Source organism: Miscanthus floridulus, chromosome 15, assembly GCF_019320115.1.
Source record: "Miscanthus floridulus cultivar M001 chromosome 15, ASM1932011v1, whole genome shotgun sequence".
Lineage (NCBI taxonomy): Eukaryota > Viridiplantae > Streptophyta > Magnoliopsida > Poales > Poaceae > Miscanthus > Miscanthus floridulus.
Genome location: NC_089594.1, coordinates 86,956,675 through 86,983,826, shown reverse-complemented (window position 1 = coordinate 86,983,826; position 27,152 = coordinate 86,956,675). Strand labels below are relative to the sequence as shown.

General features: G+C 45.1%; 2 long non-coding RNA genes across 6 annotated transcripts; both read left to right on the top strand.

Moving 5' to 3' along the window:
- The first annotated feature begins 7,428 nt into the window (after positions 1-7,428).
- On the top strand, positions 7,429-9,728 carry LOC136508472 (uncharacterized). Its single transcript, XR_010771984.1, has 3 exons — positions 7,429-8,175; positions 8,994-9,055; positions 9,190-9,728. It is a non-coding gene; the product is annotated as an uncharacterized lncRNA (long non-coding RNA).
- A 4,427-nt stretch (positions 9,729-14,155) lies between these two features.
- Positions 14,156-21,310, top strand: LOC136508940 (uncharacterized). Of its 5 annotated transcripts, XR_010772150.1 has the most exons (6): positions 14,156-14,654; positions 14,752-14,813; positions 15,039-15,122; positions 15,499-15,642; positions 19,900-19,949; positions 21,017-21,310. It is a non-coding gene; the product is annotated as an uncharacterized lncRNA (long non-coding RNA). The 5 variants fall into 5 exon arrangements; XR_010772149.1 differs by lacking the exon at positions 14,752-14,813 and having other exon boundaries at positions 14,161-14,654; positions 21,017-21,307; XR_010772148.1 differs by lacking the exon at positions 15,039-15,122 and having other exon boundaries at positions 14,164-14,654; positions 21,017-21,306.
- The last annotated feature ends 5,842 nt before the right edge of the window (positions 21,311-27,152 follow it).

Here is a 27,152-nt window from a genome sequence, read left to right as displayed (position 1 = left end):
CCCAGATCGGTGATGATGCTGTTGGGTATGCCAAAACGGTGGATGACCTGGTTCGAGGAACGTGACAGCCTTCTCTGAGGATGCCTGTACCAAAGGCATGTATTCTATCCACTTAGAAAATTTGTCGATCAGCACGAAGACGCATGTAAATTTCCCAGGAGCCGGTTTAAAAGGCCCGATCATATCCAGTCCCCAGCATGCAAAGGGCCAAGAGGCTGGAATCGTCTGGATCTCATGTGCTGGTACGTGGATTCTCTTGGCGAAGAACTGACAACCCTCACAGTGGCGGACTAGCTTCTCTGCTGTCGGCTACTGCTGACGGCCAATAGAACCCTGCTCGGAAAGCCTTACCGACCAGTGTTCTTGAGGCCACGTGGTTGCCGCAGGAGCCAGAGTGGATTTGGTCCAGGAGATGTTCGCCTTCCTCCTGGGTTATACACTTCATCAAGATTTCCTCCTTTGCGTTTTTGCGCCATAACTTGCCATCGACGAGCAGATACTGCTTACTAGCGACGCATCAGGCGCTCATTTTCTATCCGATCAGTATAACCGCTGCCATCTGTTAAGTACTTGATGAAAGGTACTCTCTAGTTCGGGCTCATGAGTGGTCGGAGGCGGCCCGATGGTGCTCGGCGCCGGAACCATAGCCACCAATTGCTGGTCTGGAGGCTTGACTGCCGTGGAAACTTCCTCTTCGATGGAAGGCGTGAGCAGGTCTTGGACGAATACGCCATGTGGGATTTTGGCTCGGGATGATCCTAACTTTGATAGCGCATCCGCTGCTTGGTTCTTGTCCCGGACCACGTGTATGTACTCGATGCCATAGAACCTGCCTTCCAGCTTTCTTATCGATTTGCAGTATGCGTCCATCTTTTCGCTGGTCGTGTCCCAGTCCTTGATTGAGTTGGTTGATGACCAGAGCTGAGTCTCCGTAGACATAGAGACGTTTAACACCAAGCTCAACCGCAATGCGTAAACCATGCAGGCATGCTTCATATTCGGTGGCGTTATTAGATGCCGGGAAATAAATCCTGAGGACGTACCGGAGCTGCTCCTTGGATGGTGACACGAAAAGAACTCCTGCTCCCGCACCAGTCAATGTTGAGAGAGCCATCGAAGTACATCGTCCAATATTCAGTCGGATCCTAGAGAGGCAGGCATGCTTAAGTCTGTCCACTCGACGATGAAATCGACGAGTGCCTGAGACTTGATTGTAGTACGGCTTGCAAATTCCAAGGAGAAGGGGCATAGCTCCATTGCCCATTTGACGATGCGCCCGTTCGCATCCTTATTGCTGAATGATGTCCCCCAAAGGGTACTCGGTCATGACCACCACACGATATCCATCGAAGTAATGTCTCAACTTTCGAGGATGTTATCAGTATTGCGTAGAGCAGTTTCTGAATCTATGGGTACCTAGTCTTGGATTCGTTGAGTACCTCACTGATGAAATAAATTGGCCGCTGTACCTTATAGGCGTGGCCTGGCTCGTCGCGCTCGACCACCATGGTAGTGGAGACCACCCGATTGGTTGCCGCAATGTAAAGTAGGAGAGTTTCGTCTTCTCTGGGAGCAGTGAGGACCGGAGGTGATGTAAGGTATTGTTTTAGCTGCGTGAAGGCAGCGTCTGCTTCCTCCGACCACTCAAACTTCTCGGATGCTTTGAGCAGTTTGAAGAATGGTAGCCCTTTTTCTCCTAATCTTGATATGAAACGGCTGAGAGCAGCCATGCATCCGGTAAGCTTCTGGACATCCTTTACCTTTTTTGGGGGCTTCATGTCTAAGACAGCTTTGACTTTCTCTAGATTAGGGCGTATGCCATCGTAGCTGACGACTGTTGCCTAGCAATATACCAGAAGGAACACCAAAGACAGCACTTCTTTGGGTTTAACTTCCATTGGAATGTATTGAGGGCTACAAAGGTGTGTTTTAGGTTGTCAACAAGGGTATGTGCTTCCTTGGTTTTGGCAACTACATCATCCACATAGGCCTCTACAAGGTCGTCTTTTATCTCGTCTGCGAGGCAGGCCTGAATGGCGATGTTGGTATGTAGCCCCAGGCGTTCTTGAGCCCGAACGACATAGTCGTGTAGCAGTAGGCCCGAAAGGCGTGATGAAAGACGTCTTGATCTGGTCGTCCTTTTTGAGAGCGATCTGGTAATAACCAGAGTAGCAATCGAGAAAGGAAAGGAGCTCGCAACTCGGCGGTTGAATCTACGACCTCGTCTATGCGAGGTAAGCCGAAGGGGTCCTTAGGGCAGTGTTTGTTGAGATCAGTGTAATCAACGCACATTCTCCATTCATTATTCTTTTTGCGTACAAGAACCGGGTTGGCTAACCACTCTGGATGATACACTTCTTTGATAAATCCGGCTGCCAAAAGCCGTGTAACTTCTACCCTAATCGCCTCCTTTTTGTCAGCGAGCTGAACCGTCGTAGCTTCTGCTTGATAGGTTTGGCCTTGCTGTTGACATTCAAGGAGTGCTCGATCAAGTTCTGAGGTACACCGGGCATGTCGGCAGGTTTCCATGCGAACACATCCACGTTGCTCCTCAAGAACCCGACGAGCGCGTCTTCCTATTTGGGATCCAGGTTGGCCCTGATAAGGGCCTATTTTGCTAGGGGTCGCCGTCGACCAGCTGGATCACCTTGTGCTCCTTTGACTTGATGTTCTTGCGTGGAGCCTCGAGCTCTAGGATCTCCAAGGTGGTCGGCTAAGGTCTTCTTAGCGTCGAGCATGGTCTCGGCCATGCGAATAGAGAGGTCATGGGCCTCTGCTATTTTGAAACTGTCGTCTTCGCAGGTGTAAGCGGCGTACACGTTACCTCGGAGGGTTAGGACTCCTTTCTCGGTAGGCATCTTGAGCACCAGATACCTATAATGAGGTATGGCCATGAACTTGGTGAGCGACGGTCGACCAAGAATAGCATGGTAGGTGCCGTCGAAGTCAGCGACCACAAAGTTGACGTAGTCGGTGCGGAAGTGGTCCGGGGTCCCAAACTGCACAGGTAGCGTGATCTGCCCGAGAGGTGTAGAGCTCTATCCAGGGAGAACACCCCAGAATTGTGCCTCGTATGGCTTAAGATCCGCCTGAGCTATCTTCAGGGCGGGCAGACTGTTCTTGAATAGTATATCAATGGAGCTGCCTGCCGTCGATCAGTACTCTGATCGAACTGGACCTTGTTGATACAAGGATCGAGGACCAGGGGAAAACGTCCTGGCTCTGGTATTGCGGCCCATTGGTCCTTCCTGCTGAAAGAGATTTCGCGGTGAGACCACGGAGGGAGCCGAGGATCGGCGAGGAGGTTATCGGCGTTGGCCACGTTCAAGCAAGCACGGGCGAGCAGCTTGCGTTCCCGCTTGGTCTCGATGGACACTTTGCCTCCGATGATGGTGTGCACGCGATCGGTTGGCTTGACGTACTTGTGACGAGGGTCTGCATCGTCGTCGTCGTTATCCTCGTTGCGCTGTTCCGCTGCATCGTTAGGCTTGTCGGATATATCCAGAGCCTGTTGACGTGTATAGATAGACTTGAGAATGCGGCAATTTTCCATGGTATGGTTTGACTTAGGATGGAGCTGGCATGGCCCCTTCAATGCTTTGGCGTAGTCGTCTTCGTAGTTGCGACGTCCGCCACCCTTTTTAACGGTATTGACCTCGCCATCGTCTTCCCGAGCACGCTTGCTCCTATAATCGTCATGGCGGTTACGTCGCTGATTACGTTGGTCGTGGTGGTCGCGGGAGTCAGTTGCACTGGTTGCGGCGGTCAAAACTATCGTTCCAACCACTGGTTGCCGCGGTAGTCAGTCGCAGTGTGAGGGGTGGTCGGAGCGTGGAACCCTTGCTGCTTCTTCAATAATTATCTTCTTGGCGTCGTCGGCGTCCGCATATTTCTTAGCGGTGGATAGGAGCGCTGTGACCGATTCAGGTCTCTTCCGGAGGAGCTTGTCTCTTAGGGCGTCGTGGAAGCGGAGGCCAGTGATGAAAGCCTCGATTGCCTCGTTGTCAGAGATTGATGGGACCTTGATGCGCATCTCTGAGAAACGCCGAACGTACTCGCTGCAGTGGCTCATCTTTCCAATCTCGGATCCGTTGCAGATCATACTTGTTGCCCGGTTGTTCACAAGTAGCGATGAAATTGTCGATGAAGGCTTGCTTAAGCTCCTGCCAAGAATCAAAGTAGTTCGCCGGCAAGCTAACCAGCCATTGGTGACATACATGGCCAACAGCGACTGGGAAGTAGTTAGACATGACGTGCTCGTCAGCCATGGCTGATCTGCACGCGGTTTCGTAGAGCATGACCCATAATTCGGGGTTTTCTTTACCGTCGTACTTCTGAAGTTTCTCGAGCTTGAAATTCTTGGGCCATATGACTTGGTGAAGGTGTGGAGTAAACTGCTTCAAACCCAGGCAGACCGTGGGCAGTGTCATACTCCATACGGCGATAGCTTTTGTGGGATGCTCGATCGTCGGCTCTCTGGTTGATGCGAGCGCGTAGATCGCGTCCACCGAGGTAATGGCGGAGATCGTTATTGCCATCGCGGCGATCTCGATTGCCATCTAGGATTAGCCCTGCGACCGCGGTTATCGCGGCGATTGTCGTGGTTGTCTCGGTGATTATCGTCCCGGACTGTCGCGACGGTTGCCCTCCTGACGGCGGTTGTCATCCTGACCACCGTCATGGCCACCGTTTCCGCCTTGACAGTTGTCTGATGGGTCGTTGTTGCGCGAGCCACAGTGGGTTGAGTGGCTGTGAGCGACTTGGAAGCTGGCGGCTGTGGCTTGACTCGATTGAGACAGATGGAGCCTGGACTTGATTTACAATCTCTGCAGTCTAGGCCATGCTAGCCGTCAGATAGGCTTGTATTTCATCGCGAACCGCTTGGGTTTCTGGGGTGTTGGGTAGCCGTTGCATTATTGCCATGGCGACGGCTACGTTGGCACTTGGAGTCCTTGAAGACCTGTTTGTCCCCCACCCTGTTGAAAGCATCGTTGAGGTCATGTGGCTGGACCCTTATGCGTCGCGCCTCCTGGTCTGCTTTGGCTTCGATTTGTCGGCGATTGAACCGATCAATATTGCGTGCTTCGCGCGCGGTCCTTTCTTGTTCTGTTTCGCCAACCACCGGCGGTTCGTCATTGTTAACAACATGGATCAAATCCCCTCGTCTTGGCAGGAAAGACGGGAATTGTGAAAACCCCGGGGCGTGGTCTAGCAGATCCAGATCGTACTTGGTGCCGTCGTCTTCGTGATGCTGAAGCTCGGTGTGTACAGATGCTTTAGATGCGATGCTAGACGAGGAGCTAGAGTCACCCTCTTGGACTGTGTGGATGGATCCTTCTTGATAATCTTCAGTCCTGGATCATGTTGACGAAGTCGCGCGGCTTCGGCCGAGGTCGGTGCATAAAACACAGATCCAAGCGGCGTTGTAGGTTATACGCGTAGCTAGAGGCAGCGTTTCGTAGGCCGTAAGGCTGGACCTGGTGGTTCTCCGTCGAGGCTTCGTACTCGAAGAGCTGGAGACCCATCGCGGAGGCTGGCCGGCGACGAGCGGAGCGCCCTTCAGGAGTAGATATGACCACGAGATCTATACCAAGTCATGTCAGGACGACTGGTCTGAGCTGGTCGGGTAGATCTGTTGTGGAGAGCGGTTACCTGCTCGTTAGGTTGACTTTGAATCGTACTTACCAGAGCTAGGGTTTCAACGAGTTTGGTACCGATCCGATCGATGGAGTTGAGCAGGTCGGTGTTGTCGATCTGCTTCCCTTTGTAGTGGGGAAGTGGACGATGAGTCGTCGGCGTGGCTGAAGATGATGCAGGCATGGTCGGAGCTAGATGTACCATGGTCGGAGCTAGATCCATCGTGGTCGGAGCCAGACGTACCGTGGTCGAAGCCAGATCCATCGTGGTCGGAGTTGTACCCGTCGTGGTCGGAGCCATAGCCGATGTAGGTGAAGCAGTGGTCGGCGCAGACTGAATCCATGCCTCCTCCGTGGTCATGGCGATGAAGTCGTCGAAGCCGATGGTCCAGGTGATCTGGCCGACGGTGAACTTGAGGTCGTTCGGCGTTGCCATGGAGGCGGAGACGATGACCATCTTGTTTGCTTGGAGAGCAGTACGCACACACCCTACCTAGTGTGCCACTATCGACGAAATATGGTTGGCAGTCTACCTAGGGGTATGCTCAAGATAGTAGATTGTCGGCAGACAGATGCGTAAGCCACAAACAAGACGGTGACGTAAGACAGACACGAGGTTTTATCCAGGTTTGGCCGCCAAGAAGGCGTAACACCTACGTCCTGCGTCTGATTTGTATTGCTGTATGTCAATGAGAGATATTTTTTAGAGGGATCCCCTGCCCGCCTTATATAGTTCGGGGGGGGGGCAGGGTTACAGATCTGAAAACCAATCATAGTCAGTTACAATTGCCATATGTGGCCGGATAAGGATTCCTATTCTAATCGACCAGGATCCTGCTTGATCGCCAAATCCGCCTTGACTCCTTGTGCGGGACTCCGATCAGGTTGGCTGGGCCGCACGTCGTCTTTCGGGTGGACCGGACCCATCGATCCGGGCCGGCCCAAGCTTAGCCGTCAGGGTATAGGGGTTAATACCCCCACAAGCAGGTACACTGGATGAGGGCGAGCATCATCCCTTGGCATGCTGCGATGGCGGGGAAGTAGGGTCAGGTCGACCTAAGGACGCGGACATGGAGGCGCAAGGAAGGGAGACACGGCAGTACATGGATCCGCGCGCGCCAGCGTTTGGGGTGCGGCGCTAGGACCTGCGGGCGACCTGAGGATGCGGAGACGACAGTACCTAGATCTGTCACGCTGGAGGGCTCGCGCACGCCGGCACCCACGGCGGCACCGATACTGTTGCGGTGGTGCGCGCGTCGGGAGCTGCGGGTGATGCGGGCGGAGGTGACTCGGCGATGGCGTTGCGGCGGCCGGTGGGCGAGGTGTCGCGGTGCTCCGGCGGGGTTGCGGGCGGCGGGTGCAGGAGCGAGGGCGATAGTGGTGCAGTGTGCGGGGATGGGGATGCACGCGCCGCGGCGGCCCATGGGATCCAGCGGGTCGCAGGGGGCGGTGATTGCGGCTTTCGCGCGCGGACGGGAGGCGTGGATTGTAGGGGAGGGGCGGACCGACGGAGCTACTATCGTCGCACGAAACGATAGGGAGGAGCGACCCAAAAAAAACCGTACGAAAAAATAGTTTACTTTTGTTCTTTTTAGTTGCAGAACATATTAAAACGAGTAGCGAATCCTTCACGCGTTATGCCCTATTAATTTTCGTCCGCCGTCCTCATTTCCAAAAAAAAAAACCCTGACCTTTCGTGAAATCAACCCACAGTCAAAATGCTGAATAGAGGGGGGCTCGGATTGACAAAGCAGGTAAGGGAGGGGTTAAAGGGGAAAAAGCTTCTCCTTTCCTCCGTCTCTTTCCCTCCCGTCCGCTGCCTGCGCTCCCTCATCCACGCCCCCGGACCCTGCCCCGAGCCTCAACGGGGAGGCCGGCCGATCCCCTCTGCTCCCCGCGCCGCACCTTCCTCCTACACTGGGCGCGTTGCCTCTGCTGCCGCCGCCGTCCCCCGTGCCCCTGCCCCCGTCGCGGCCGTGGAGAGGGGGAGGAGAGAGAGTGTGAAGGGAGGTCCTCTCCCCTCCTCACCTCGGCGAAGGAGGCGCTGGAGGCGGGGCGCCAGCAGGGAGGCGAGGCAGAGGCGGCGTCGAGCAGCAGCCGGCGGCGATTGGACGAGGGATTCGAGGGAGGGAGTCCCCTGGCTGTGCGGCCGGTGCCCGGGCCGGTGGGGGCGAGCTCCCCAGTCCGGCAGGGGTGATGTCCCGAGCGGTGCGGCTGGGACCTGCGTCCAGTGGGGGCGAGGTCCCCGGACGGTGTACCCCGCCACTGGAGGCGGTGGGCCCGCTTGGCGGCCACAGTGCCTGGAGCACGGGGCGGGCGGGGCCAGCGGCAACGCGGTCGCGCAGCGTCTCAACCACAGACGCGCTCTCGCCGCCGACGGCCGTAGCAGCCTCTGCAGCTCTCCTTTCTGTCCGTGCATATGGCCGCTGATCCCTCTGACGAGCTGTCTCTACTGCACACAAGTTGTTTGTAGAAATGCCTAATAACAAGAACGGAAGCAAGAGCCTGTAATATTGTACATGATTATGACCCCGCGCAGGTATTAATCTATCCACAATATATATTCATTTGAATTCAATATCCACCAATTTCCTACCAGCAGCTGAACATAACCAAAACAGCAATTACTAGCATTACTCACTGAGAAATGACTAGAAGTCTAGAACTATTCTTCTGTGCTGTATAAATTACCATTTATATTAATTATTTCTCAAGGAATTGTGCTTCTTTTGTGGTACTCAGTTTGTTGAAACGATGATTGCTCAAATTTGTATCAAATGGTAACATTCAACTGGGTTCCATGGCGACTCAGCTGAAGGAAACATGTCTCTCTAAATAGGAAAAGCATATGGCTGCCTGTACAAGTCGGAGATAACTACTTGCTGTTAATAAACATAATTAATTATACTTATCCTTAGTCTCGCCGGATACAAAGCAACCATATAACAATGTTGTCTTAATCTCATGTAGAATATGGGCTTAAAATTTCATAACAACTATTAGAGAAATCAAATAGCTCTCTTAGTTTCTGAACTGGAAATACTGCTCTTCTAATGTTTTGGGCCACAGACGTGTGCTCAAACAGGCATCAAGAACAAACTTTCTGCATGTATCCATGCATGAATGGCTATGTGAAATTTAAATGCTACGACATAGAACATATGAATCAATAAAATAGTAGGTTTTGAGGTTGCAACCTAAAATTAAAGCACCCGGACAATACTGATCTGAAACTTGGTAGATAGTTCGAGAGCATATATAATGAGTTTATTGCTGTAAAACATTTTACATAATAGTATGTCCATAGCTTTACTTCCTTCATGACTACTTGAAAAAAATTTCATTTTTATTTTACAGTGTTGATTCTCTGAATGTCAACTGTCACAAGATATTAAGAACATGGAAATCGTAGAACCAAGGTAATGTAAATCATTGCATTCTGTATTAGATCTAATTATTAAGCAATGAATCTGTAATTCCCAAAGCTTGCAAAAATTCGAAATGTTATCTGATCACTTTTTAATCTCTGTATGCCACTACGGGGTGTTTCCAGGAAGCTCGGCAGCTCATGGTTAATCCTTAATTCCTTATATACTATATGCTTGCCTGGGATATGCCTTGGGACTGTTGAGAAGTTCGGTGCCCCTTGCTATGTTAGTTTTGCACTTACTGAACCTGCCTAAAATTTCTGAACTAGCTCCCACTCACATGATGTCAGCCATAAGCTTTATTTCACCTTTGATAAGATCTGAGTGCTCATACACAAAACAAGGTGGAACAGTAAGGTAATGTCTTTGCTATATTCTTGATGTCATTTTACATAACCCTTTTATTTAAAAAAATCATAAACCTGAAACCAAACCTGATGATTCCACCTCCGTTGACAAGTGCATCAGTTAAGCCTGAAAAGACAAGTTATGACAGTACTTTTTATTGTGACTGCAGCATCTCCACGAGCACTGTTGTAGAAAAAAATTTGCCATACAGACATAGTAGGCCAAGAATCAATGCATGTAAAAAGTTCATGCGTTGAGACAGAGTCTGGATATTATTTATAGATAATACATGTAATGTTCAAGATCTTCACCTGTAGATCCAGTAGCAACGCACGGGCATGTTTGCTAGTATTTCTAAAGCAAGCAATGTTGCCGGTCCGTCCTTTTTATATTTCACCGATGTGTGGGCCTCATCAGTCCGATCCGCCCCTGACATGTTGGTAAATGGGTCTTCCCATAATATTTTGGTCATGTATCAATTACATGTGGGCCCTCCATCTCTTTTTGCATGTGCCTGGAGGAGAAGCAAAGAGGAATGAGTTAATGTACTGCACGTGAAGAACAAATAAGCAAAGAGGAGACGGAAGAGACAAATCGAACAAATAAAGAGGAGGGGCTTCGGCTCCTTCTGCCCGGAATAAACATTACATATATAACCCATTTCCGTTGAGCCGAAATGGGTTAAAAAATGTTGTATACCGGAATGTTTCTTGGTGAGCACCGGAAATGGCTAGGCTTCCCGTTGGGCCATCCGAGAAGAGAAGAAAAGAGAAGCCTTGGCCTGCTCTGTCTATCCGTGTCTGCGAGGCCCATGTACTACGTACACGCCGGCAACCCTAAGCCTGATGATGATGATGATGATGATGCTAGAAGGCAAGTAAAGTTGGCAGGTAAAAAAAAAGTAGGCAAGTAAAGTATTTGACTATTGTCCCTTCGTATACATTATGATCAAGGAGATGGTTGCAAATTAAATCGTTGCAACAAGCAATTCAAGTTGATGCAAGTGTGACATGTAATTGTCTCCAACTTTCCCTCCGTCGCAAAGCAAGGTGAGGGAGGCTGGCTAGCCAGCCAGGGACGACGATCGTGCATGACAAGAGGCAACAGAGCACAATCTACAATAATTGGAAGTGGCATATGCACAGAGCAACGCACAGGCATATTTACTAGTAATATTCTAAACACAATAATCTTCCTTCCCAAATAATGTTCCTACAATTAAAACAGAATTATATTCGAATTTCAATTCTAAACCCTCATCTGACAATCTCCGAAATTTGAACATTTCCTAAACTCTCCTCTGAACACAATTCGAATCCACATCGAACCAAATTCGAATTTAAATCCTATTAAAACTTTTCCAAACTAATCCTAATCTTGGTGGATGGCTGTGAGGCTGAATTTGAATGGCAAAATGGCGGGAAGCTTCGGGTACATGTGACATGGAAACAGGAGAAGGATGGTGTCTCTGATGTGGCCTTCAGTTACTGGGAGAAGAGAGGGGGGAATTGCTGAGTTGTTCTCACTGGTGGAGAACTCACTTTTAGTCCTGGTTGGTAGGGTGCAAATCTCCTGAAAAACCATCTAGGATAAAGCAATCGAGACAAAGGGGGGGGGGGGGGGGGGGGGGTCTTTAGTCTCGGGTCACTCAACCGGGATTAAAGACACCCTTTAGTCCCGGTTGGTAAGTGCATCCGTAAAAATTCAGGCGCGCGCCATGCAGGCCCCTGCATGGCGCCTGTAATTTCATGCATCACGTACCCCTTTAGTTAACCTTTAGTAGTTGAGAGTTTTTTTTATAATGAAATCAAACTAGTATTTAAACGAATCAAACTAGTATTTATACAATTACTATATGTACAATTCTTAGTATATGTACAATTCTTAGTATATATACAATTAATTACTATATGTACAATTTTTAGTATATATACAACTTTTAGTATTTATACAATTCCTAGGATATAACTACGCCTGATTCTAACACTAGGAACAGGATATTTTTACTGTAGGGGCGGCTAGGGTTGGGGGCGCCCGTACAGTGGGCGTCCTCGGGCCCCATCAGCCCAGCCACCCCTACAGATGGCACTGTAGGGGCGGCTGGTAATCTGAGCCGCCCCTACAGTTGGGGCTGATCTATAGGGGCGGCTCAATCACCAGCCGCCCCTGCAGTGCCCATTTGTAGGGGCGGCTGCCACCAGCCGCCCCTGCTGTTCAACTGTAGGGGCGGCTGAATCACCAGCCGCCCCTACTAATGGCGCACGAATAAATAGCAGCCAAAATTTGAAAGGTTCAAATTTAGTCAAATGACAAGATAACCAAAATAAAAGTTGTAGATCTTGATGAGTTGAACAACTTTTGTATTAATCACTTTTACATCTGAAATCATTTAGGGTTTGAAAATTTGGTTTGAACTTATCAAATTTCAAATTTTAAAATGTGTAAAACATTGTCACATCCAAGTTTGATCAAACTTAAATGCTAAAGCATGATTTTAGAAATTTTTAGGAAAAAAAAACCATCATATTTGGAGTTAGTATGAGGGAGAACAACTAGTTACAAAGTTTACCCACAGATTAAAAAGAGAAATCACACTGTTCTAGATGATCCTTACATAATCATAGTGAACAGTGTGATTTCTTTTTTTAATCTGTGGGTCAACTTTGTAACTAGTTTTTCTTCCTCATACTAACTCTAAATCTGATGATTTTTTTCCTAAAATTTTCTAAAATCATTCTCTATCAATTTATTTTGTTGGTTTTGTTAATATATACATATGAAAAGTTCGAGCAATTTAAATTTTGAATTTCAAAAAAATGCAACTTTAGACAAGATTTTGATACCCCAAATGATTTCAGCTGAAAAAGTGATAAATACCAAAGTTGAATAACCTTTCAAGATCTACAACTTTTGTATTGGTCATTTCTTCATATGACAAAGTGAAACTGACATTGTTCACAAATGTGACATATCTCTCGTGAGGTTTTATAAACTATATAAGACATGTGTAAGATTAGTGAACAATGTGTGTTAAGAATTTATCAAATGAACAAATGATCAAAATAAAAGTTGCAGATATTTATGAGTTGAACAACTTTGGTATTCATCACTTTTTATGTTGAAATCAATTTGGGTCTCAAATTTTGGTTCGAACTTGTCATTTTTTAAAATTTTAAATTTGAAAGGTTCAAATTTTGTCAAATGACAAGATGACTAAAATAAAAGTTATAGATATTAATGAGTTGAACAACTTTGGTATTCATCACTTTTTATGTTGAAATTATTTTGGGTCTCAAATTTTGGTTCGAACTTATCATTTTTTAAAATTTCAAATTTGAAAGATTCAAATTTAGTCAAATGACAAGATAACCAAAATTAAAGTTGTAGATCTTGATGAGTTGAACAACTTTTGTATTCATCACTTTTACATCTGAAATCATTTAGGGTTTGAAAATTTAGTTTGAACTTGTTAAATTTTCAAATTTCAAATTTTAAAATGTGTAAAACATTGTCACATCCAAGTTTGAACAAACTTAAATGCTGAAGCATGATTTTATAAATTTTTAGAAAAAAAACCATCACATTTAGAGTTAGTATGAGGGAGAACAACTAGTTACAAAGTTTACCTACAGATTAAAAAGAGAAATCACACTGTTCTAGATGATCTTTACATGATTATAGTAAACAGTATGATTTCTTTTTTTAATCTGTGGGTCAACTTTGTAACTAGTTTTTTTTCTCATACTAACTCTAAATCTGACGATTTTTTTTCTAAAATTTTCTGAAATCATTCTCTATCAATTTATTTTGTTGGTTTTGTTAAAATATACATATGAAAAGTTTGAGCAATTTAAATTTTGAATTTAAAAAAATGCAACTTCAGACAAGATTTTGGTACCCCAAATGATTTCAGCTGAAAAAGTGATAAATATCAAAGTTGAATAACTCATCAAGATATATAACTTTTGTATTTGTCATTTCTTCATATGACAAAGTGGTAACGAAATTGTTCACAAATGTGACACATCTCTCATAAGGTTTTATAAACTATATGAGACATGTGTAAGATTAGTGAACAATGTGTGCTAAGAAGTTGTCAAATGAAGAAATAACCAAAATAAAAGTTGCAGATATTCATGAGTGGAACAACTTTGGTATTCATCACTTTTTACGTTGAAATCAATTTAGGTCTCAAATTTTGGTTCGAACTTGTCATTTTTTCAAAATTTCAAATTTGAAAGGTTCAAATTTTGTCAAATGACAAGATGACTAAAATAAAAGTTGTAGATATTAATGAGTTGAAGAACTTTGGTATTCATCACTTTTTATGTTGAAATCATTTTGGGTCTCAAATTTTGGTTCAAACTTGTCATTTTTTAAAATTTCAAATTTGAAAGGTTGAAATTTTGTCAAATGACAAGATGACCAATATAAAAGTTGTAGATCTTCATGACCTCTACAACTTTGATGTTTATCAAATTTTCATTTGAGATCATTTGGTGTCTCAAAATTATTTTAGTAGTTTTGATTTTAATTTTTTAAAATTTATTTTTTTTTCATTTTTAAAGGTTCAATTTTGCAATTTTAAACTGTTGTAGTTGTTTTAGTTATTGTATATGTAAATATATCTATAAAAAAATAATTATAAAATTTTGTATTGTATTATTTATTATTTACATGTGAATAAAGTTTTGGCAACAAAATATGCAAAACTCTCGGAGATTCTAACAAAATCTCCCCAACGCCGCTGCCTCCCACACCCGTTGCGGCCACCTCGCCACCCAGTCTTCGCCCGCCCCTCCATCCGCTGCGGTCGCCTCCTCCGCCTGCGCCCCGCCCGGCGCAGCCGCCCTCCTCCCTCCGTGTCGCGGCCAGCTCCTCCATCTCCGTCGCGCCTGCCGCGGCCAGCTCCTCCGCTCGCGCCTCGCCCGTCGACACCCCGTCTATTCGCGAGAGCATCTCCGAGCCCAGTTTGCCCTCCCCAACCTAGATTCATCCAGCGTCGACGGCGCCCCCACGCACCGTACCTACTTGGTGCCGCCCCAACAGGCCATGGTCCTCACCACCACCTACGACTCCTCCACAGCGGGGTTTGGGCCAGGGCTGTCGGATCCGAGACCGTGCTGTCGTCTTCTTCCTCAGGGTGGGTCAGAGTAGGCAGATTTCACGGACGCCCCTTTCCACCGGCAACGTCGACGGTCGTTCCCCACCCCGTGGAGGATCCATCCCGTGTCGAATCGAGGTATTTTTTGGATCTAGCATTTCATCCAATCCGAGCAGGATAGCAATTGCAGAAAGTAATTTTCTTTAAACTATTCATGTTTTGCTTTCGGATGCAGTGTAATTGTTCGATGGTATTCCACTAAGAAGGCCTAGGTTCAGTCCTGTCTGCATCTTGGATGTATGATCTGTAGAATTGAGTCTCTTGCTTTGCCTTTAATTGATTCTTTAGAATTGAATACTCATGTAAATATCTATTTGTTGAAATAGAGATAGTGTGCCACTGCTAAATATTTTAGTCACCTTGATGCAGTTTTGTGTAAGATTAAAAGAAAAACGATAGTCACATACAAAGGGTTTTACTGAACTGACTTATTTCGCTTTTGTATGAACTCTGAACTTGTAGGTTTCACCCTACCTGAACATGAATACCTGATCACACGCTTGTCAGAAGTTGATTACCTCTAAATTTGTGGTACCATGATCCATTGTAAGAACTAGAACATTAGTGTGTTTTTATACTGAACTCCAATTTATGAGATTCATCATATATTTTATTTTTTAAATACTCACATGAAAGTTCCAGCCCAAACTAAATATTTGTATACTCAATACATATGCTACTGTAAGTGTACCCATACCTAGTAATATAATGCTACAGATTTATGCATATTTATGTATTTGCTGGTCCATCTTGTGATGCTTAGGTTAGCTTCTTAAATTTGTATATGACAAATATATCATAGAAGCAGGACGCATATGACAAGGCTAACTGGACCTCGACCAATATATATAGTGATAGTGATCGTGCTGATGTTCTAAGTGAGAATAATTTATCCCTTGTTCTAAAAGATGTGACACTACAGGCAGCGGCCGTGTTCCTGTGCTGAGCGTTACCATGCGAGTGGAGCTGCTAGTGGCAAGAGCGAGTCTGCTAGTGGCCGAGCAGCAGGTGTTGATGTTCTGACTTCCAGGGAAGAAGCAAGCAAGCTTGAGGCTTCAAGTACTAGGTATAAAAATACATTTTCCTCATTTCCTGTAATTAGCTCTTGTGTTGATGGTTTTATGCCGTCTTAGATCACTAGTAGAGAACAAACCTTTGATCCAAGAGCCAAACCAGGCTCTAGTCCCGGGAAATATTGCGCCCGAGACTAGAGAGACCTTTAGTCCCGGTTGGTGGCTCCAACTGGGACTAAAGGTCCCTACCCAACGGCTCCTGCGCCAGGCCGTTGTGGTAGGGGACCTTTAGTCCCGGTTGGAGCCACCAACCGGGACTAAAGGTCGACCTTTACTCCCGGTTGGTGGCTCCAACCGGGAGTAAAGCTCTTGTCCCGGCTAGTGGCGTGGCCCGGGACTAGAAAGTGACCTTTAGTTCCAGTTGGATCCACCAATCGGGACTAAAGGTCCCCCCTATAAATCCTGCTGGCCATCTTCTTCATCCCTGAGCCCGCCCGAGAGCTTCAGTTCAAATTTAAGCAGCGTTCTTGCTCTTTCTCCATCTATTCTTTGATTCCTCCGTCGATTTCTTCGATTCCTCCATCGATTCTTCGGTTCTAAAGGTTACCAACTTCATACTCTCATGTTTCACCATTGTCTTATCTCATTTTGTTCACTATATATATATATATATATGGTTCTTTATTGTGGTTTTTTTCATTTGTAAGCAATTTGAGCTCAAAATCACTTCAAGCTTGCATATTTACATGAAGGAAGGTTAAAGTAGCTATTAAAAACTAGTATTCACCATTCATTTGTAGCATGCATAGCACACTTCATTGTTTAGAGATATAGAGAATTTTAGAGTTTTTTTTAATTTTATTTGTTTATAAAATGAGAAATTTATAGTGTATTAAAAAATGAGTATAGAGAGTAGCTGGCAACTGCTTCCGGGTCCTCGGCCTCTCATGGGTTTCCAAAGCGACTTAGGCCGGGTCTCCCACTCATTGCATGTGGCAAGTGTTGTGATGAGACGAAGATTGTGATGGAGTACCAAGTGAAGAAGGAGGGTCCCAACAAGGGTCACATTTTGTACAAGTGTCCGGATCGCAATGTGAGTTATTTTATCGTATTTAATGACTATGGTTAGTTTATACCTATTTTCATGATGGTTGTGATTAAAGTTCTAATTTTCTGTTTTAATTTCAGTGGGATGGCACTGGATGTTCAGGCTTCTACTAGGAGGAAGAGTATGTTGAACTCGTGTAAAAATATCTTGCACAATAGGCAAATATGGCGGCTAATGAGGCAGTGATCCAGCCAAAGAAGTCCAAAGATGTTGAACAAACGGGAGATCTGTCTGTTTTAGTTGGGATTGGTCGCGAAATCCTTGTGCTGTTGAAGTGCATTTTAGCTTTAGTGTTTTTAGTGGTAGTTGGGATTGTCTACATTGTAGCGAGGCTTTCTTAAATTTATAGCTTTTATGGTGGTATGCATGTTGTATAATTAACTAATTATGTTCTAGGTTTTAATACGGTATTTATGTCATGTAATGCAGATGAGTTGGCATTGGATGTACAATGCTGATCGTCGCTCCCAAGAGTTCATGGACGGCGTGCATTCTTTGTTACATGCGGCCGAGGCAAACAAACGCGATGGTTTCATGTGCAGCCCATGTGCCGTATGTAAGAATACGATGGAATATGCTAACTCAAACACTCTTCATTCACACTTGTTCAAATCGGGTTTCATGCCAAACTATATTTGTTGGACGAAGCACGGAGAAACTGGAGTTGTAATGGAAGAAGGTGAAGAAGAACAATGGAGCGATGATGCCATTTTTGCTGAATATGGTGCCTTCAATGATACTGCAATGGGGGAAGCTGAAGAAGAGGCGGGGGCAAAGGAGAAACCCGCTGAAGAAGAGGTGGGGGCAGAGGAGAAGCCCGCTAAAGAAGAGGTAGGGGCAGAGGAGGAGCCCGCTGATGATCTTGGTCAGGCCATTCGTGACGCACAAAGAGAATGCGAAAGTGAAAAGAAGAAGATCAAGTTTGACCGCATGCTAGAGGATCACAAGAAATTGCTATACCCAACTTGTGATGCGGGGCAGAAAAAGTTAGGTACCACATTGGAATTGCTGTAATGGAAGGCAAAGAATGGTGTATCTGACAAGGGATTCACGGAGTTACTAAAAATCTAAAAGAAGATGCTTCCAAAGGATAATGAATTGCCCAGCACTACGTACGAAGCAAAACAGGTAGTCTACCCTTTAGGATTACAAATCCAGAAGATACATGCATGTCCTAATGACTGCATCCTCTACCATGGCACGAAGTATGAGAAGTTGGATGCATGCCCTGTATGTCACGCGTCGCGGTATAAGATCAGGCGAGATGACCCTAGTGATGTTGAGGGCGAACGTCCTAAGAAGAAAATCCCTGCCAAGGTTATATGGTTTGCTCCTATAATACCACGCTTGAAACATCTTTTTAGAAATAGAGACCATGCAAAGTTGTTGCGATGGCACAAAGAAGACCGTAAGGTAGACAATATGTTGAGACACCCTGCTGATGGGTCCCAGTGGAGAGCAATCGATAGAGAATTCCCCGAGTTTGCAAGTGACGTAAGAAACTTAAGGTTTGCTTTAAATACGGATGGTATGAATCCTTTCGGGGAGCAGAGCAGTAGTCACAGCACTTGGCCTGTTACTCTATGTATCTACAACCTTCCTCCCTAGTTATGCATGAAGCGTAAGTTTATTATGATGCCGGTGCTCATCCAAGGCCCAAAGCAACCTGGCAACGACATCGATGTGTACCTAAGGCCACTAGTTGAAGAACTTCTACTTTTGTGGAACAAGTCAGGTGTACACGTGTGGGATGAGCACAAGCAGGAGCACTTTGACCTGCGAGCATTGTTGTTCATAACAATCAATGATTGACCAGCTCTAAGTAATCTTTCAGGACAATCAAACAAGGGATATAATGCATGCACGCACTGTTTCGGTGACATGAAAGGTATATTCTTGAAAAAGTGTCGCAAGGTCGTGTACCTTGGGCATCGACGATTTCTTCCTACAAATCACCCCGTAAGAAAGAAAGGCAAGCATTTTAAAGGTAAGGCAGACCACCAGACCAAGCCTCGCAACCGAACTGGTGAGGATGTCCTCGATATGGTCAATGATGTGAAAGTAATATTTGGAAAGGGACCTGGCAGCCAACCTGTTTCAAAGGACGCCAACGGTCATGAACCCATGTGGAAGAAGAAGTCCATATTTTGGGAGCTACCCTATTAGCAAGTCCTAGAGGTCCACAGCGCGATCGATGTGATGCACCTGACGAAGAATCTTTGTGTGAACCTGCTAGGCTTCATGGGCGTGTATGGGAAGCCTAAGGACACAATTGAAGCACGACAAGACCTGTGGTGTTTGAAATAACGAGACAACCTGCATCCAGAGAAGACAGATGATGGGCGCCAGTACTTAAGTCCTGCCAGCTACACTCTTAGCAAAGAAGAGAAGGACATCTTGTTTGAATGCCTAGATAGCATTAAGGTACCGTCTGGATTCTCCTCGAATATAAAGGGTATAATAAATGTGCCAGAGAAGAAATTTGGACACTTAAAGTCCCATGACTGCCACGTGCTCATGACTCAATTGCTTCCGGTTGCATTAAAAGGAATTCTACCGCCAAATGTACGTCTAGCCACCGTGAAGCTATGTGCATTCCTCAATGCAATTTCTCAGAAGGCAATTGATCCAACAGATCTAGCAAAACTACAGAATAATGTGGTTCAATGTCTTGTCAGCTTTGAGTTGATGTTCCCTCCTTTGATATCATGACACACCTCCTAGCTTTGAGGGTACCTTTAGTCCTGGATTGGTGCTCCCGGTTGGGAAACCGGGACTAAAGGGGTTTCCCAACCGGGAGCAAAAAGCCTTGCTGCACCAGTGGATTAAGGTATTTAATGGAGTAATGACATATTATCATTAGTCAAGAACTTTGTGTTACTTGGCAACTCTGATTTTGCACTTTGGTTGACAACAAAATGCCCAAGTTACTTTAGTTATGCTTGGTCTTTTTGTATATTGAGCAGCTCTTTAATGTATGATTACAGTTGCATTGCTATTAGCTAATAGACTAGTATTCCTAGTTAGAGTTGCACTGATTGTTAAACTTGCATGGATTCAGTTCGTGAACTGATTTTTAACCTTGCAGCTTTAATTATTTTGGGTCAGTACATGCTTATAATGTAAGTCTAGTATTATTGCCATCAGAACGGGTGGCTTTCTTGTTTCTAATGCATTGTTGCTTTACTTATAATTTGCACAGAAATATCCTGATAACCTCAAGCGGAAGAAATGGCAGTTTCTAGTTTGCAGGTATCTCAGTCATGCTGCTCTGTACTATGATGTGAAATTTAGCACGGTTTGTTATGCCTTGTGTATGATGAATTTAGGCAGCATGGTGTAGTAGCACTACTAATTCCTTTGTGTATTTCATGGGTTTTCCTCACATATAAATTAAGACAAGAATTCTTATGCATAGTAGTTACTGTAATACAGTACAATTCTTCTGTTCCACGGAATGGTGGTTTAATATTTACTGTAATATAGTACAATGGTTCTGTCCCAGCCTCCCTCTTTGATCCGCTCTCCCAACCTCAAATCAGTTTTGCTCCTTCTGGATGATATGCAAATTATTGGCTAGTTAGGTTCTACACATGAGCATTGGTTCAATTGAAAATTGCTAGAAGACCATGAATATCAAATTATGTAGTTGTGCTGAAGACCAAAAGGAATGGGCCGAAAACTCTGATTGCTAGAAATATTGCCACTGAAGAAGTGTTTGGTTTAGAAATTTTAGTTGTAGTGCTGAGATGGTTCATTGAACATATTGACATCCCCTAATATTTCCTAGAAAAATGCTTTTTGTTTCACAGTATGGATTATCTGCTGAAGAAATAGCGAGAATAGTAGATGCATTTCCTAACCAGTAATAAGTGTATATATTCCTTTTGGGCTGTTTACAGTTAATTAAAAACTTTCTACTCTTCGCCGGGCCACTTAGAAAATAATTTAAGCATTTATCAATGGAATAGTTTTGCAGCAAACATGTATTGCATGATAATTTTTACAATCAGCTGAAGTGGTTCTAGAACTCGGCAAATTCAATTAATATCTCTTATTGAGTTCAGAAAGCAACAAATATTAATGCACAACAAAGTGAGCAGGTGCAGTACCTTACCATGCATTTTCTCTAGTGCTAAGATGCATATGCATAGCTTTGAAGCTTGTGTTTTTTTCCAAATAGTTATGATTTAGGACTGGCCATTTAATTGTGCATATGTGGCTCAGAAATTTTGGTATTTAGCCCAAAAATCAGTAACTGACCAACATGTATTGCATGATAATTTTTACAATTAACTGAAGTTGAATCATCCTTGTAGGTTACTGAGTCATCCCATGCTGAAAATGAAGCTTTTGGTTCTCATAATAGAGATCGGCAAGTTGGCAACTAAGGCAATGGCAGCAACATTAATCTGGAATGAAAAGGCAAAGCGTACAGTTAACCTCTTTTGTGTAGTTAGTATTATGCTCCTCTGGACTCAATATAGCTAGGAGATAGACTTGTGTAATATGTGACCACATAGTATAGGAGGATGTCATGTTGTCGAATTCCCAATGCCGGGACCAGCTAGCTAATATGTACAGATCAAGCACAAACATTTATATTTGTGGTGGTCAGATTCGAATTTAAATTATATAATATATATATATATATATATATATATATATATATATATATATATATATATATATATATATATATATATATATATATAGGGAGAGGCTATTCAGTAGCCAGCTACAGAATAAGTTATTCTGTAGCCACCTCCATTTACCATAATTTTATATACTAATTTACGATAATGTCAATATATATTTACTATAGTTGGGTTACTATAACACATAGGGATATTTACCATAACGTTATAGTAAACCACTTAGTAAGGAGTTACTATAATCTCATAAATTAACATAGTAATTATAGTAACTCAAGGTGGCTACAGAATAGGTTATTTTGTAGCCAGCTATAGAGTAGTTGTTCTATATATATATATATATATATATATATATATATATATATAGTCAGATTTGAATTTGAATTATTCATTTTTTTTTAGAAAATCCACTGTAGGGGCGGTTCTTGATTGAACCGCCCTTACAAATACACACAACAGGGCGGCTGGTGATACAGCCGCCCTTACAGAAGTCCACTACAGGGGCGGCTGATATTACCAGCCACCCCTACAGAAGGCACTGTAGGGGCAGCTGAAAACACCAGCCGCCCCTACAGAGGGCACTGCAGGGGCGGTCAGGAAACTGCCCCGACAGAGGCACTCTCTGTAGGAATACCCTGGGAAGGGCGGCTGGCACAGCCGCCCCTACAGAGGCTCTAGAGCCGCCTCTACAGTTAATTTCTGTAGTAGTGTATTCCCGTCGAGGTGTTGCTCGGTGCGTCTTAATTTCATCCATCGTAATGAAATTCTTCTTGTGGATTTATCACCTCGTCCACCAGGAATCCTACGAGACCTTCACATATTGCCCATATTTTTTCCTTCTCCAAGATGCTATGTTGAATATTATGCATCTGTAATTTGGAAATATGTGAATAATGTTACACGAACAATTAAATATAAGGATCTAGAAAACAATTAACTATTAATAGTTTTATTTTACGTACTTTTTTTTTCATGCTCCGTCAACCTGGCCTTGTGTGACACAAAACTGTGCATGTTCTCACAGATGTAGTAGCCACATAGATTATTCCCGGGTTCCTGTCTAAAGCACTTCAGTGGAAAAAGAAACGAGTTATGAAATATTCGTGATATACAAAATGTGCAAACTTCATACGTACCGGGAAGTCTGTGTTCCACGTAAGTTTTTCTTTGAATGCACCTTTGTGTTTCTTGAGGAATTGTCTCCATGCGCTACGGATTAAAATAATGAATGATACAGTGTTAGGCGAAAATTTAGGAAACAAACTTTTCCATTGAGATAAAGGTCCAGAATTATTACAAGTTTAGCATGTCTTGAATCTCTTGGTACTCCGCCGGTGGTTTCCTCAAGGAATCGAAGATAGTGACGTACGCGTGGCTTCTATCAGGCTCAATTATTATGAGGATCCAGTGGAAACTGCGTACGTAAATGGTCATATATATTAGAACTAACTAACATTAATCAGGTAAGGAAAAGAAAACGAAAATAGACGGTATACAAACGCTTACTTGAAGTTGTATGGAAGTAGCACTACTGGAGACGTCCTCTTTGTCGAGGGCTTCTGGGTTTGCCGAGGGCTACATCTCGGGCACTCGGCAAAGGGGATCTTTGCCGAGGGCCAGCCCCAGGAGCCCTCGGCAAAGCTAGGCCCTCGGCAAACAAACGGCCCTCGGCAAAATAAATCTTTGCCGAGGGCCTAGCCCTCCGCAAATTGGCCCTCGACAAATATGGCCGGATGGGTCACGACGGCCACTGGCGTCAGTCTTTGCCGAGTGCCCGCCGTTAGGCACTCGGCAAAGATTTTTATTTTTTTAAATATTCTTTGCCGAGGGCCATTGGCTAGGCCCTCGGCTAGACCCTCGGCAAAGAGTTTTTTTTTGGTTTTTTGAACCCAGTTTTTTTTTACCCTCGGCAAATATGACTTGAGGCCCAGGCGGATCGGGCGGCTGCCGCAGCTTGTAGGAAGTACGTCACCGAGATGCACCACCATGGGCGCGTCCAAGCCCACGTAGACTACTACAGGTCGGTACTTAAGCAGTCCCTCCCCAAGCCTCAAGCAAGACTGATTACGCTGACCCGGGACCAGTACCTTGAGGTAGGCGAATAACATTCATAATGATTCGTTTTGATATTAAGTAGGTTCAATTTTATCTTCTTATATATCAAATACTCGATGACTTGTAGGTGATTCCTTGGTGGTGCCGATCGTATCCCGAGTGCTGGGCCATGATCGTGGACAAGTGGTTATCATAGGACTTTGTTGGCACGCACGAGAGGCTGCGGGAACAGCGTCTGATGAGGCAAGGTCCAACTCACCATCAAGGCAGCCGCAGCCTTCCCGGATACAAACAAGCATACATAAGTGATTTCTTTCATTTATTTTGATGCTCAATTCTGCTTTCTCACCATCTTCTCGTCTTTCTCGCAGGAGGCTGCGCACCCGGGCGAGGAGGTCTCAGAGTTCTCTACGTGGGCTATGTCCCACATGGGCAGGGCGTCGTCCTCTGTCTCCTTCGACCCGACTACCCCGCCCCAGGTGTACTTTGACCCGAACGTATACACTAAAGTCCAAGAGTACACGTCCTCGGTAAGGGAGATCTATGGGGAAGATTACAATGTGCGCACTGAGCCCATTGATGCAGAGACGATCATGAGGCTCGGAGGAGGCAAGAAGCACGGGCGGCTGTAGATTGCAGACGGCGCCATCGACTCCACCACTGTTCCCTCCCTCGACGCTATCCGAGCACGGAGCACGAGCTCCAGCCAGCCCATACGCTCACGGCCTTCTCCAGCACTGCAACAGGTCCAGACACTCCAGGTAATTCCTGTTTTACTCGTCGTACGTTGATATTTACACACCTAAATTATATTTGCATTACTGATACATTGGAGTGAAATATTGCAGGCCGAGCTGCAAGAAACAAAAAGGCAAAGTCAAGAGCAGAACGCGAAACTGACCGCACAGCTGCAGGCCCAGCAGGTCGCGTTCGAGGCCGCGCAGAAGCAGATGGCGGAGATGATGGTGATCATGCAAAGTCTTGGGCAAGCATCAGGTGTACCTGTGCAGTTTTCAGCTCCTCCACCTCCTACTCCTACAGCTACTCCTGTAAGTATGAAAGTTCACTTTTCGCTTGTACTTTGCATGTATGTCGGCCTTCGTGCCGTTGTGGATGTCGGCGTTCGTGCCGTTGTTTCTTGCAGGTTTTGGAAACCTCCCCGTGCAGGGGAGGTGTTGCCGAAATTTTCAATTGAGTCTAATCTTTTTGTATTCCTAGATTACTGATGCAATCTCTAAGTTCCAAAACTGTTTTCTCGGATTACTCACACATGCAATCTCTGCTCCTTTGTACAGCCTCCGTCCGCGGGTTCCAATCAATTTGGTAGTGCGTCACCGAGTGATCCCACCTTTCCTTCACCACCGTCTCATAGGCTACCTTGATGAGGACTAGTGCTAGGTGATGTGGTTGGACTTTATTGTAATATTTGTGGTTTATGGTTTGGACTTGTGCTTGGATTTCATGAACTTATTGTAATAAACATGTGAATGATGATGAACATGTGACTTGTCATTGTAATATGTTGTGATTTGTGGTTCACAATTATGGTTGTGATATATTGTGAGAAAATGGGTTCTGTGTGATATATATATATATATATATGTGATGGTTGATATATATATGTATATATATGAAATGTTTGTGTCGATGGAATGCAAAAAACAAAAAAAAAAATTAAAATTTCTGCCTCTTTGCCGAGGGCAATGACCAAGGCCCTCGGCAAAGAAGGGTCCTTTGCCGAGGGCCGTCCCATTGCCCTCGGCACAGTGGCGGAGCCAGGATTCCAAACTTGGGTATTCCTACTTCCACGTCAATAAAAAAATCAGTTGTTTTTAACTGCAATGAGTGAAAATACTACAAAATATAAACCAATTTGAGAGACTGTTTTTTTACTGTTTTGGGCTTCAATGAGTGAAAATACTATAAAATATGGCATTATACATATACATATACAAGTATATACACATATATACATAGAAGTGTGCTAAAATAGTTGGGTATTCCTGGGAATATGGGGAATACCCTCTGTATCCGCCCATGCCTCGGCAAAGATTTTTTTTTAAAAAAATAAAATTTCTGAAACATTTCTTTGCCGAGGGCTATGATTAGAGGCCCTCGGCAAAGACTTTTTTTAAAAAAATAAAATTTCTTTGCCGAGGGCCTGCGTGGAAGCCCTCGGCAAAGATTTTTCAAAAAAAAAAGAATAATTCTTTGCCGAGGGCCGTCCCATTGCCCTCGGTAAATATTTTTTGGAAAAATTTTGCACATTTCTTTGCCGAGGGCCATGGTTGTAGGCCCTCGGCAAAGATTTTTTTAAAAAAAGAATAATTCTTTGCCGAGGGCCCTCGGAGACGACCCTCGGCAAAGACCCCGTCCCAGGCGCCGGCGCCGTGACGGCTGCTTTTCTTTGCCGAGTGCCGCTCCAGCCCTCGGCAAAGACCCTCTTCGCCGACTCAAAATTCCCCGAGAGCTCTTTGCCGAGGACCGCCCTTGACAAAGCCTTTACCGAGGGTTAATGGGCCTTCGCTGAGGGCCTCAGGCCCTCGGCAAATAGGCCGTCTCCAGTAGTGTAGTATGTAACTCTTGTAAGCTTGTTTGTCCAGGAAATTGAATACTTCCATCAACGTTTTCTCTGGAAAATCCCGTATCTGGTCTTGGTTAACTAGGGATGGATCCATGAAGCCAACATGGAAGTATCCTTCTCGTCGGTACTTCTGAATTAGCATCCTACATAAAATGGAAGACAAAGTTAGTAGGGCGACGCACACACAAAAAATAATGATATGATCCAAAATTTACATATAGATAAACGGATACTTACAGAGCCCAGGCGCTGATGAGAGAGACGTCTAGGGCATCATGATGGTACACTTCGTATATATCTTTGAATTCCAGCCAGAGGCATTTCTCGCCTTCGCCGAAAAAATCTGTCGGTTTTACCTTAAGGCCGAACATCACCGTCTGGTCGGCGGACGTCTTCATGTACCATTCATGGAATTCGTACATCTTTGTTGATAGCTTCCCTACCAACTCAGGCCTTACTAGAGACTTCCCTAGCTCAAAGGTCCATTTCGGTCGAACTGGCTGTGCAGCTGGCAGGTCACCTTGCCCTAGACATCACTACCAGACTCAGGCTCTTTGCCGAGTGCCTGTGACACTCGGTAAATCCCCATATACACTCGGCAAAGCCTTTGCCGAGTGTAACCCTCAGCAAAGCCGGTGACGGCAAAGGCCTCTTTACCGAGTGTCTTTTGTCGGGCACTCGGCAAAGGCTTTGCCGAGTGCTCGTAAACCACTTAGCAAAGAAAAGTTGCCTGACGGCGCCAATTGCCGGTGATGGTCGCTTTGCCGAGTGTCAGTCCTACTACACTCGGTAAAGGTGGCTGCTTTGCTGAGTGGCTAATGGCGACACTCGGCAAAGGCAGGGAGGCTTTGCCGAGTGCCTTACTGGTGGCACTCGGCAAAGCCTCCCTGCCTTTGCCGAGTGCAATGGCGATAGCACTCGGCAAAACCTCCCTGCCTTTGCCGAGTGCAATGACCATAGAACTCGGCAATCTTCCCAGCTTTGCCGAGTGTCTTGGTGATTACACTCGGTATAGCTGGGAAATTTGTTTTTTTTTGCATTTTTTTGTTTATTGCATCCACACATACATATATCACACAACCATCACATATATATCATATATCACACAACCATCACATATATATCACATATCACACAACAATCACATATATCACACAACCA